Genomic DNA, 12,576 nt, shown 5'->3' with positions numbered 1-12,576 from the left:
ACATATTATCCTACCTCTTTAGCATAAATTTTAAAATATTATTATGACAGTGAGGTGTAAGAACTACTGCTTGGAATAATAAGCTTTTCTAGGTTCTTATCTTATATTCTCTGTTTTAAAATGACAGAAGGAAAATTGGTCTGTTAAAAAGCCAAACTGTTGCTCCTAGTTCAGCCTGCTTACAGACTGAGAGTCTAGAGTTTTAGATAAAAGCTTTCATGTTTTCACATTTCTATTGAGACATGTCTTTGGAACTACACATTTTGAATTAAGAATTTCCAAATACTATGTGAGAAATAACCAGAACAACTAACATAAAAACTGACAAACGATGTAATCTAAATGGTACTTCTTCAGTATAAATTACAAAATCTTTGTTTTAAAATCTATTTCTATTTCTCACTATGTGTGCATGTACTATCTGCATGTATTTTTGTTTTTGTAATATTTATATGATAATAAATTGGCTTATAAGTCAGTGCTCATGCAAATTAAAATGTTTAAATTAGCCAAAATTTCTTTTAGTTTATACTATATTAGAGGTTTTTGCAAAATTCTTAAAATTTTAATATTTATTAATTACAATACATTCACTTTGTATCCTGGTTGTGGCCCCCTCCCTCATCTCCTCCCAGTCCCTTCCCTCCTTTGTCTCCCTCCATGTCCCTGTTCTTGTCCACTGATAGGGGAGGATCTCCTCTCCTTTTATCTGACCCTAGTCTATCAGGTCACATCAAGACTGGCTGCATTGTCTTCCTCTCTGACCTGGCAAGGCTGCAGCCCCCAGGGGATATGATCAGAGTTTTAAGAGATAAAAAACAACGAACAAACAAACAAACAAAAAACCCTCAACTTCTTACTATGCTGACACTCATAGCCAAACTCTGGGCAGAATTCAGGGAATCTTATGAAAGAGGGGGAGATAGAAAGACCTGGAGGGGACAGAAGCTCTACAAGGAGAGAAACAGAACCAACATGTCTAGAACCAGGGGTCTTTTCTGAGACTCATACTCTAACCAAAGACCATGCATGGAGATAACCTAGAACCCTTGCACAGATGTAGCCCATGGCAGCTCAGTCTCCAACCAGGTACTCTGGTAAGGGGAACACAGGCTGTCTCTGATATGAACTCTGTAGCTGGCTCTTTGATCACCTCTCTCTGAAGGGGGTGGGGGCAGCCTTACCAAGCCACAGAGGAAGACAATGCAAACAGCACTGATGAGACTTGATAGGCTAGGGTCACATCTAAGGGGAGGAGGAACTCCACTATCAGTGGACTCAGGTGGGAGCATGGGAAGAGAACAGGGAGGAGGGGTGAGATTGGAAGGGGTGGAGGGAGAGGGCTAGAGCTGGGATACAAAGTGAATAAACTGTAATTAATAAAAGATAAATTTAAAAAATACTCCAGCTTCAATAGCTCCATAGACAAAGTAACCTTGGCCACCTGTTCTGAAGTTCTAATTAAACATCCAAAATAATGGTGACTGTCAGAAACATTGAATCAATATGTCTAGGTTTTTGGAACAAATAAAGAATTTAATGGCTTCAGGTCTGCCTTTGTGCTACTGTCATGACTTTTATATTAAACAGAATAAAGATTAAAACAAAACAGAGGAGGAATATACAACTTGTCAGCTTCCATAAGAGTGCTACGTGGCTGATCACTGTCTCTATTCTTGTCTTATCAGATAATCCAATCTAGACCCCATTTCTTGAGGGTATGACTACATTATCAAAAGATGATTGCTCCTCTGCAGAGTAGAAGTTATGTAAGTCCTCACTTATATTTGCTTTTATCTGAGGTGACCATGCTAAACTTGATGTCTTTGCAATCCAAAGACTGTGATAATGATTTATCATGATGCTTTCAGCTTTCTTGAGGAAAGAGTTGGGTAGACTAGAAAGAGTTGTTAGAACTTTATCTTGCTTTGATTGCCTTGTGAGCTCAAATGAAAAAGAAATAAAACCTTTTGAGCAAAAACTGATTCAAAATTTCTAGTTTGATCCTACTTATATCTTGAACAGATTGGTTAATCCAAAATTGGTAACAAAATACATTAATTAAAATGTTTCTAGAAATATTAAACATATTTCCTGTGTTTTAGATATAGCTTACTAGGTTTTTATTGCCCTGTAGTAAGTATTAATGGAAAATACATATTTGAAAACAAGTACAAAAACAAATTGTCATTAATGGAAGGCACTAGAACATTGTGTGGTATAAATTTTAGGTAATGAAGCTGAAAATAAGAGGAAAAACCCAACTGTGAAAGGATTTTAGATGCTGGTCCTATACTAAAGTAAAGAATTATTACAAAAACTTGCCCTAGGTGCAGTAATTAAGGGTACATTCTTTTCTCTGCCTCAAAGCATAAAATCTCTCGTCTGAATGCATATTTTGATTGGGTTGATTCATCTCCTGGCCAAAAACAACATCCCTAGGAAGGGGTTCATGTTAAGCCATGTAATAATAATAATAATAATAATAATAATAATAATAGTAATAATAATAGGGAGAATGATTTTTCTCCTAATAAGGTAATTTCCTGAATTCTGAAATTGAATTGCTCAAGAAACCATTTTCTTTTATCCTTTCTATCTCAGTTCTTACCATAGTCACCTGACACTTTGAGTTTTATTCCTTTGCTAAAGATTTTTTTCTTGCCATGTGAGTATCATTGGCCATGTGGTTGTCCTGAATACAAGCTTAAAAGAAACCGAGGTCCTCTGAAAGAATTATAATTACTCAACATCTGACAAAATTTTCCATCTGAAGTCTATTTTAAAATTCTTTTATTAATGAGACTGTGAAGCCCAAGAGGGACCCTGACTTTCTGAATATTTGCAGGTAAACATGAAAAGATTCCCCAAATTTAAGGTGACAAAAAGAGACAGAACAAAATTTAAAACTAATCACATTAAAGACTGTCAGATAAGTCATTTAAGAATTATGAAAGCAAAAACTTAACACTGATAAATATATTATTAAGTTTTGTACATAAAACTATTTGCTTATTAAAGTTTTCAAAATGTCAGTTATCACTAGAAAATTATTTTTACTAGTCAATCTGTTTTAGATGTTATAAAAATGCTGAAGGAAACAGAGGACTCCAGACATTTCAAGTTACCTTGACCATTAAATTTATCTTTTGAGTTTATCAATAACATGGATAAAATGAAGACAGTCCAAAGGCCTAGGGAAAATGGTTGTAAATACAAGAACAAGCACACTGAAAATAACCTTATCACTGAAATTATATATTTAAGGCACATAACAACCAAATACCTTAGAGACAGATACATCAGGCTTAAGAAAAATGATTCTAAAGGAACAATTCTTGCCACTGTTATGAAAAACCAGGGTACTGGTAAAGATGTGATCTCACTCTTTTTATAAAAAAAGTTTTTCCCCTTAGCAATGAGGGAAACCACTGCAAATTGGGCCTTCAGCTCTAATGATGACTGCCCTTAAAGACTAATGACCGATAAAACCCACTCAAGTGCCCTTGAATGACCATAAAGCTACTTCAGGTAACTCCTGATATGACAGCTAAAATGTCAACTTTCCTTCCAATATTGGAACTTCATTCTTTGCTTTAATTAATAACCCAAAGCACCTTACTAAATGAATTGTGTAAAAACCACTGTGGATGGGCAAGTCCAAAAGCCAAGTGAAATATTTTTGTCAGCCTCAGCCCTGTAAATTTTCCCATAAAATTACAGTTTAGTGACTTTTCTGTGCCAAGACTATCAACATCTTCTGGTGTTTGCTGATAACCCTTTGAAGTGGATGGATGTTACACCATCACCCACATGAAGAAAGTTATTCTCTAAAATATAAGCTTTACTTTTGAGCCTTTACAACCTCAAGATCATCTTAATGACTAGGCCACTTTTAACTGAAAGCCACAGTAAGTTTACTTAGAAGAAAAAAAAGTTCTGTTCAAACATGAAAAAAAAAGTTCACTGTAATACCAAGAGAAACTCATTTATATTCACCTGAGTAGATGAAGTATTCAGTGACTGCGACCAGAACTAATTTTTCATTTTACATTATTCCTCCTCTATTAATTTTTATTGATTAAAAGAAAAATAAGTGGTATACCATTCCTAGGCATATAACCCAAATATGCTCAAGTATACAACAAAGACATTTGCTCAACCATGTTTGTAGCAGCCTTATTTGTAATAGCCAGAACCTGGAAAAATCCAGATGACCCTCAAGGGAAGCATGGATACAGAAAATGTGGTACATACACACAATGGAATACTACTCACCTATTAAAAACAAAGAAATCATGAAATTTTCAGGCAAATGGTGGGATCTAGAAAAGATCATCCTGAGTTTCCCAGAAGCAAAATTACATGCACAGTATATAGTCACTTATAAGTGGATATTAGACATATAATATAGGATAAACATGCTAAAATCTATACAACTAAAGAAGCTAAGCAAGAAAGAGGACCCTGAGCAAGATGATCAATCCTCACTCAGAAAGATGAATGGGATGGACATTGGAAGAAGGAGAAAACAGGAAACAGGACAGGAACTTACCACAGAGGACTTCTGAAAGACTCTAGCCAGCAGCTTTGCCAGGCCACAGAGGAAGACAAAGCAGCCAGTCCTGATGAGACCTGATAAGCTAGGATCAGATGGAAGAGGAGGAGGACCTCCCCTATCACTGGACTTGGAGAGATGTGGGAGGGAGAGTAGCGTGGGGGGGGGAAGGGAGGTGGTTACAGCAGGGATACAAAGTGAGTAAACTGTAATTAATATATAAAAAATAAAAATTTAATATAAAATATGGGAAAAAACAAGAACAATAAGAACACCGTTTCTTACCTCCAAAAGGGAGAAGAGATAGTTTCTTCTGGAGCAAATTGTGAGAACCCATGACTTAAAAACACAGATTTAGGTTTCAGCAATATCCATGTTCCAACATAGATACAGTTTTATGAAGTATTTTCAGTAACAGAACAAAGAAATTCCATTTTTTTTTTCAAAAACATTGGTGGCAACCGTAGATATGTGGTCTACAGCAAAATTGTGACACTTGTTGGAGGTTTCAGGTGCTCTCTGCCAGCACTCAGCTTTTCGTATAATTCGGAAACCAGTGCTATGTTTGCACATTCTAAGTAATTTACTTAATGGTCATAAAGATGTTAATCCTGGTACAGAGGAGAGCAATAAATTTATACCAAGCTGGTAAGAGAGGGCAGAAGAGAAGATGGCTCCATATGTCTCCAAACTTTCACTGCGGTTCTATTGAGTTAGTCACCCTTACAGAACGTTCACTTGAAGGTACAGTTTTTATTTTGTTGGAATTTTAATTCACAGTTCCTTCACATTTTTTTTTCTGTTCATTTGTTTTGATGCATTCTCAAAGTATAACGATCAGTAATTTGTTTTTAAGGCCAACGTGAACACTGCTATAATCAATCTACTCAAAAACAACTCTCTTTGGGGGGAATTTTATAGTCTTAAATTTACTGGCTCGTGGCTCTTTTGGGGCTATTGGTTGGTATAATCATGCTAAAATTATTAGAACTTTGTGGTTTTTAACTTCTTTATAAAATTTGTGTTATCTTGGATAAAACTTAGAAAAAATCATTGTGACACAGGGAATCCTACTACAGTGAGTCCATACCCTCTCTTCCAACACTGGACTGGGTAGACAAGGGGTTTCATAGTACCTCTTATGAGCATATGAACTATACCTCCCATAAACAGGAAGGAAGTGGTAGAGAATGACCAAATCACCATCCTTCACTAAACCCTGAAATCTCTCTAGCCCCATAACGTAAGTTCAACAATGGTTTTATGGGTTTGATGTGCCTGAGGGCTGTGAGATTACCATAAGAAAAGAAATCAATTAGCACATAGAGAGAATGGAAGACTTCCTGACTAATACTGGTGTATTAGGGACAGAGTTTGGAGTGAGGGAAAAGCCTGCACTAGGAAAATGTGAAATGCAAGAGAAAACTAGAAATATGGGAAAAATTTATATGACGTGGAAAGTATAGGAGCTCCACAAGGACCAAATATATCTGGGCACAGGGGTCTTTTCTGAGACTGACACTCCACCAAGGACCATGTATGAAGATAACCTAGAACCTCTGCTTGGATGAAGCCCATGGTAGCTCAGTAACCAATTGGTTTCCCATAGTAAGGGGAACAGGGACTATTTCTGACAGGAACTCAAGGGCAGGCTCTTTGACCTTCCCAGCCCCCCCCAAAAAGGAGGAGCAGTCCTGCTAGGCCACAGAGGAGGACTTTGCAGTCCTGAAGATACCTGATAAAACAAGGTCAGATGAAAGAGGAGGAGGTCTTCCCCAATCAATGGACTTGGAAAGGGGGAGGGAGGAGATGAGGGAAGGAGGGAAGGAGAGTTTGGGAGGTAATGAGGGAACAGGATACAGCTGGGATACAGAGTTAATAAAATGTAACCAATAAAAATAAATAAATAAATAAATAAATAAATAAATAAATAAAATAGTTAGATTTTTGGTATGTGATCATTGAGCTATCAACTTTACTTTTAACTTTGGCCCAGTTTTTTTAATCCTTCTCTTGGTAGATCTTTCTTCCATAATAATCTGCCTCTGTGTAATAGCTAGGGATAAAAATGGAGATAGCCTAAAGCAATAGTTCCCAATTTCTGGGTTGTGACCTCTTGGTGGTAAAAGACCCTTTACAAAGGTTGCTTAAGACCATTGTGGGGAAAAACAAATATTTAGCTAAATATTCATAAAGGTAGTAGAATTAAAGTTATGAAGTTGCAACGAAAACAATTTTATGGGTGGGCATCATAGCAACCTGAGAAACTGTATTAAAGAGTCACAAGATTAGTAAGGATAAGACCTCATTTTGACCATAAGACTTTGAAACAGTGAACTCCAAAGAAATCCTGGATTTATCTATAAGAAACACAGTGATATGTGTAACTACATAATATGTTCATAGAAAAAAATGAAGGCCTTTAAAATGTAATAGAGGGATATATAGAAGTACTTGAGAGAATAATCTCTTCTTATTATTATCACTTATTGCAATTTATTTGATTTGTATCCCAGCTGTGGCCCCTCCCTCATTTCCTCCTAATGCCTCCCTCTTTCCCTCATCTCCCGAGATGACCCTCCCCTAGTCTATTGATAAAGGAGGTCTTCCTCCCCTTCCATCTGATCCTAGTCTATCAGGTCTCATCAGGACTATTTGCATTGTTTTCCTCTGTGGTCTGGCAAAGCTGCACCGTCCCATCTCCTACCAGGTGTAGGTGATCAGAGAGTCTGCCACTGAGTTCATGCCAGAGACAGCCCCTGCTCTCCTTACTAAGGAATTCACTTGGAGACTGAGTCTATGGGCTACATATGAAAGTGGGTTTTAGGTCTTCTCCATGCATGGTCTTGGTTGTGATATCAAAGAATGATTTTTTTCCAGCTTCTTAAAATTTTATTTTATTTTTTAATTACATTTTTATTTTTATATTAATTACAGTTTATTTACTTTGTATCCCAGCTGTCGTCTCCACCCTTCTTCTCCCCTATCCAATCTGACCCTCAATCCCTCATCTTCTCTTACGCCCCTCTCAAAGTCCACGGATAGGAGATGTCCTCTTCCCCTTCCATCTGACCCTTGCTTACCCAGTCTCATCAGAACTGGCTGCATTGTTCTCCTCTGTGGCCTGGCAAGGCTGCTCCTCCCATACAGGGGAGGGAGTCAAAGAGCTAGCCACTGAGATCATGTCAAAAAGACAGCATCTTCAACAAATTGATGCTGGTCTAACTGTATGTCTACATGTAGATAAATGCAAATAGATCCATATTTATCAGCCTGCATAAAACTAAAGTCTAAGTGGATCAAAGACCTCAACATAAAACCAAATGCACTAAGCCTGTTAGAAGTAAAAGTGGGAAGAACCTTGAATTTATTGGCACAGGAGACAACTTCCTGAACAGAACGCAAACAGCACTGGCTCTAAGGTCAACAATCAATAAGTGGGACCTTATGAAACTGAAAAGCTTCTGTAAAGCAAAGGACACTCTTGTCAGAAGAAATGAAAGCCTACAGACTAGGAAGGGATCTTCATCAACCTTATATCTGACAGAATATAAAAAGAACTAAAGAAGTTAAAAAGCAACAAATCGAGTAATCCAATTAAAAAATGGGGTACAGAGCTAAACAAAGAATTATCTGTAGAGGAATATAGAATGTCAGAGAAATACTTAAAGAAATGTGATCAAAATGATCCTGAGATTTCACCTTACACCCATCAGAATGGCTAAGATCAAAAAATCAAATTAAAAGGAACAAGTTAACTTTACAAGTTTATGAATTCAATACCCTACATTAAACTAAGTTCTCCCAGTACTTTTCCAGAAAGCAGAAGGACTTTCCAGAAGCAGATGGACTGATGGTGAATTGAGACAAGAGCCACCCTGTTGCAAAAGAATGCCAAAGGTCTCCACCCTGCTGCTGAAGAATGTCCAGACCTGCAGTTCGAGATAATTTTGCCTGGCAATTGGTCCAGATGGTCACAGCACACCCACCCAAATTGGGGCAGGGCTGAATGGACTTTGATGCCTAAAATGAACCAATCATTTTAAAAGTCAACCACCCTATAGCCCTTCACCTAATCTTGAACTGCCAAGATTGCAAAGCTGGAGCTTTCCCACCCTTTTTTTCTTTAAAAACCCTAGGCTTTTGTCTCTTGGGGCTGTTCCTCACTGGTTTGGAGGGCAGCCAAATCATCCGATGGTTTGAATAAACTTCTTGCATTTGCATCCATTCGGTCTTCTGAGCTCCCTTCATGTTTCCTCGGATATTAGGTTCCTGCTGGGTCTAACAAAGTGACAATACATGCTGGAGAGATTGTGGAGAAAGGATCCTCCTCCATTCCTGGTGGGAATGTAAACTTGTACAACCACTTTGGAGATCAATCTGGGGCTTTCTCAGACAATTAGGAATAGTGCTATCTCAAGATCCAGCTATACCTCTCCTAGGCATATATCCAACTGATGCTCAAATACTCAACAAAGACATTTGTAATAGCCAGAATCTGGAAACAACCCAGATGTCCCTCAACTGAGGAATGGATACAGGAATTGTGGTACATTTACACAGTGGAATATTACTCAGCAATTAAAAACAAGGAAATCATGAGAATGATTTTTTTTTAATTATTAAAAATATGTAAACTTATACATAGCCCATCTGGGAAGAAATAGAAACAATTTAAACATATAGCACAACAGAAGATGGATGTTAATAATGGCTCTTAAAACAGAAGTGAAAAGCTAATTTGCATCAATGAATGACCAGTAATCTAACAAATTCTCAACATGACCAATCATTCACAAAATAGAATTGAAGAATTATTTCAGTCACTGTGAAAATAAATATAACTGGGCAGAGTCGAATGTTTCTTGAGTTGGGTATGAGGATTAAAATTAATAAAATAAACACACAGCACACAGGAAACTTTTTAAAGGTCCAGACTTGACAGCCACAGCAAAAGGCAGGCAGCTGCAGCAAACAGTGCCAGCAGCCAGTCGCAAGTCTCTGCCAGTGGGAAAATTGAAAGTAAAAGCTATGGTAGGTAAAGACAAAGTAGTATGTGTGAAGTTAGGTTAACAATGATCAACATAGATTTGATTTTCAGTCAAATACTAGGAAAAAGAACTTAAAATCCCTATGTATTGATAAAAACTGTCAAGTTTCCAGGAGGTGGTAAAATTCTAGATATATATATTTCTACACAATCCAACATTTAAAATAACAAACAGGCGATGTTACACTGTTTATTTAGCAAAATAATAACAGGAGGCTGTCCTTTGCGGCATGTAAAAACATATGTTTTTTGTATTTTGTTTTTGTTTTTCCAAGACAGGGTTTCTCTATGGAACAGCTTTGGTTATTTGAGACCTTATTTTATAAACCAGGCTGGACTTGAACTCACAGAGCTATACCTGCCTCTGCCTCTGCCTCTGCATCCCAAGCACTGGGATTAAAAGTGTGTGCTACAATGCCTGGGTTTGGACTTATATTTTTTAGGACTGGAACAACCACCCCCTTTTTTTTGTTTGTTTGTCAGTCAGTCAGTCAGTCATTCTATCTGTCTGTCTGTCTGTTTACTTGTTTATCTATCTGTCTATTTATTGAGACAGGCTCTTACAATGTAGCTTTGGCTGACCTGAAACTCACTTTGCAGACCAAGGTGACCGACCTAACCTCAAATTCATAGAGATCTGCCTAACTCTTGACTTCTGAGTGCCAGCATAATAGATTCCTATCATTCCTCATACCTTATCCATGAGTTGTGTTTGGATCAGGCATGTGTTTCCTCCTATAGAACAGATACTAAATCCAGTTGAAAGAGGATATTTACACATATGATGTGTGTTCCCTCCAAATCCATATATCTATAACTATAAGGAAATTTCTTTGTGTAGTGGGTGAGAGTTTTTGCAGAAATTCACAGCTGGCCAAAATGTCTATGGAATATTCATCACAAATTGGATATCTTATCCAAATATTTTCTCTCCCCAAGGATTACGGACAAGTGTGTGAGGGGGGTAGAAAAGAGTATAAGAGCAGAGTTTGGGGAATTCAGGATCTAAGCAGTGTCTTCTGAAAATAAGGTAACCCTTGTACTCATAAACCCACAGTAGCATTGTTTGACTGCCTAAGATGAAGTCAGACAATTTAAAGAATGCAGAGTGGAGGGGTTCAAAAGCTCCCCCCTCCCAGCTGAGTAGCTATTGACATCTTATGGCCATGGAGGAAATTCAATTTTCTTTATGGGTGTTGCCCCATGCTCTATTGAATGGGCCCATACCAATGAATATATGGACAGCATACATTGGACTCAGTGTCATCTACAAAAAGGGAAAAAAGAAAAAAAGAAAGAAGGAAGAAAGAAAGAAAATAAGAAAGAGCACGAGAAAAAGTGATCTAAACAGTGGTTTTCAACCTTCTTAATGCTGGTACACTTTAGTACAGTTTCTCATGTTGTTGTAGTCCCTTGACCGTGACCGTAAAATTATTTCTGTTGTTACTTCATAACTGCAATTTTGCTAGCATTATCAACCATAAAATAAACATCTGATATGCAGGATATCTGATATGTGATCCTTGTGAAAGGGTCATTTGATCCCCAAAAGGGGTTGTGACTCAGAGGTTGAAAATCACTAGCCATGAATTTGGGATGGGCTTAGAGGTGAGGCATGGGTCTGAAATTAGAAGGATGAGTAATATGTTTATCAATCTAATATGTATTTATGATGATAGCAGTACTTTTTGTTGTTTTGTTTTGTTCTGCACCTGAATTATTTTCTTTCTTAAATTTTTTTTAAATTAATTACAGTTTATTCTATAGCAGTTCTTTTTTTTTTTTTTGCAAATGCATTATCTCTTTATTAAGCTTCCAGTGTAGCTAACAGTCTGTGACATTTTATTTTATTTATTTTACATTTATCTATTTATTGAATTTTATTTTTTTCTTATCAGTTACATTTTATTAACTCTGTATCCCAGCTGTGTCCTGATCCCTCATTCCCTCCCAGTCCCTCCCTCCCTCCCTCATCTCCACCGTGCCCCTTTCCAAGTCCACTGATGGGTGGGGAACCTCCTCCCCATTCATCTCATCCTGTTTTATCAGGTATTTTCAGGACTGGCTGCAAAGCCCTCCTCTGTGGCCTAATAGGACTGCTCCTCCCTTGGGGGTGGGGAGGCCAAAGAGCCAGTCATTGAGTTCCTGTTAGAAACAGTCCTGTTCTCCTCACTTTGGGAAACCAATTGGTTACTGAGCTACCACAGGCGACATCTGAGCAAAGGTTCTAGGTTATATCCATACATGTTCCTTGGTTGAATGTCAGTCTCAGAAAAGACCCTGTGCCCAGATATATTTGGTCCTTGTGGAGCTCCTATCCTTTCCCCATCAGACTAACTCCCCTTCTTTCATATGATTCGCTGTACTCTGCCAAAGGTTTGGTCATGAGTCTTTGCTTTGAAAACACTGCTAGGTAGAGTCTTTTCAGATGCGCTCAGTAGACTCCTGTCATATGTTCAATGCACATCCCATCTGTCTTTCTAAACAAGGATTGATCATCTTACCCCATGTCTGCTCTCTTGATTATCTTTTTTAGGTGTATAGATTTCATTATGTTTATCATATCTTTTATTAATTGCAGTTTATTCACTTTGTATCCCCCCATAAGCCTCTCTCTCCTCCCCTCCTAATCCCACCTTCCCTCCTCCTTCTTCACGCATGCCCCTCCCCAAGTCCACTGATAGGGGAGGTCCCCCTCTCCTTCCCTCTGCTCCTAGTCCATCAGGTCTCATCAGGAGTGGCCGCACTGTCCTCTTCTGTGGCAATGGTTCCAACCCCTCTGAGCCCTGTGAGCAGTCACATCTGTGGCAGTGACTTCATACTGTCAATGAGTTATTTTAAATAATATTTCAGAGTTAATGAGGAAGAATGACTTTCCATAAATGAAATCAAGTAACTGTCATACTTGATTGTCACATGAAGTACATATTATTTCTAGGGAAGACAAGAATGACTATTTTCCCAAAGG

The 12,576-nt window shown here is 37.8% G+C and overlaps 1 long non-coding RNA gene across 1 annotated transcript in view; it reads left to right on the top strand.

Moving 5' to 3' along the window:
* Positions 1 to 12,576, top strand: part of LOC132646739 (uncharacterized) — a 198,886-nt gene that overhangs the window by 43,294 nt on the left and 143,016 nt on the right. Inside the window, exon 2 of the long non-coding RNA XR_009584990.1 lies at positions 1,689 to 1,769. This is a non-coding gene — a long non-coding RNA (uncharacterized LOC132646739). The remainder of the gene's footprint in view (positions 1 to 1,688; positions 1,770 to 12,576) is intronic.

The sequence above is a fragment of the Meriones unguiculatus genome, chromosome 12 (assembly GCF_030254825.1).
Source record: "Meriones unguiculatus strain TT.TT164.6M chromosome 12, Bangor_MerUng_6.1, whole genome shotgun sequence".
Lineage (NCBI taxonomy): Eukaryota > Metazoa > Chordata > Mammalia > Rodentia > Muridae > Meriones > Meriones unguiculatus.
The sequence above is the reverse complement of the archived record's forward strand: the minus strand, read 5'-3'. Positions and strand labels throughout refer to the sequence as shown.